Source organism: Brassica oleracea, chromosome C9 (genome assembly GCF_000695525.1).
Source record: "Brassica oleracea var. oleracea cultivar TO1000 chromosome C9, BOL, whole genome shotgun sequence".
In the NCBI taxonomy this organism is placed as follows: Eukaryota; Viridiplantae; Streptophyta; class Magnoliopsida; order Brassicales; family Brassicaceae; genus Brassica; species Brassica oleracea.
This window is the reverse complement of record NC_027756.1, coordinates 28,963,887-28,965,084: the sequence shown is the minus strand read 5'-3', so window position 1 is coordinate 28,965,084 and position 1,198 is coordinate 28,963,887.

Sequence of the window (1,198 nt, the reverse complement as noted above, 5' to 3'; positions counted from 1 at the left end):
TAATTATTCTTTTCGTTATTTATTTTTTAATTTTCGAAAAATATTAAACATTATGTTAACTTAATATAGTATTTATATTTTTGTAAATTTACCTTTTTCGATATTGATTTATATTTATATTTTAGTTTGAAATAAACATTTTTTTGGTAATATTAACATTTTTAAAATAGTAAACTTAAATGCTGATTTGTCACAATACGATTGGTCGTTTTAAATCCTACGTGGACGCCCTCGATGGCTTATAACCTCAACTTTTATATAGTATAGATTAGCGCATTCTTCATTTTATTTTGGGTTACCGACTGAATTTTTTTTTAAATTGGTTTTATTAGTTTTTTCTATGACTTTTGTTTCTCTAAAACAGATATATAACTTCTCAACATCTAGGCTTCAAATGGAAACAGTTTACTAAGTGGTGCGGGACAAAAAAATATGATAGTGCGGTATGATATAAATGCGGTTTGTAATAAAGAAACTCATATTGCGGTTAATATAAAATGAGTGGTACATAATAATATTTGAATGGTAACAATAGTGCGGTTAATATTATTATAATATTAAATTAATTATCTTTTCTTTTAAATTTTCTTTTACAATGTTATTTAATCATAAATCTATGATAAAATTTAATTATATAGAATTTTATAATTTTTGGAATAAAAAATTTAAATTACTTTACACCAAATCGCACTAACCACACCTTGTTCGATGCTTTTTAATTACTTAAGTGGTTTTGAAGTTTTGCATACAATTTGGACCGCACTTACTGAACCGTAAAATCCGTACAAACCACACCTTGTTAAACCGCACAAACAAAACTTATGCATGATTGGAAACCAAAAACTATATCCCGTATGTTGAAACGCTTAGACCACTTAAAACATTCGGAACTCTATTTTATACAGAAACTAGCGGTGTGCCAATGCTACGTGCGTGATATCGTTTGTTTGTTTTGTTGTTTTTAAGCTTTATAAAATGTTTGTTAACTTCTTTCTATCAGTGTTTTGTGTTATTTTTCATAGGTAATGTGTGGGTGAAGCTAGTGTTGCGAATTGCAAAACATTCGATGTGGTGGTTGGTAGGAGGTCTTTTTTCTTTAATAAGCTTGGTTGGCGTTTGGAGATTCGTATTATATGGCTTTCGTAATTTATAGTTAGTATTTCAGGCGGTGATTTATTTATTTTTTGTCTTGATATAT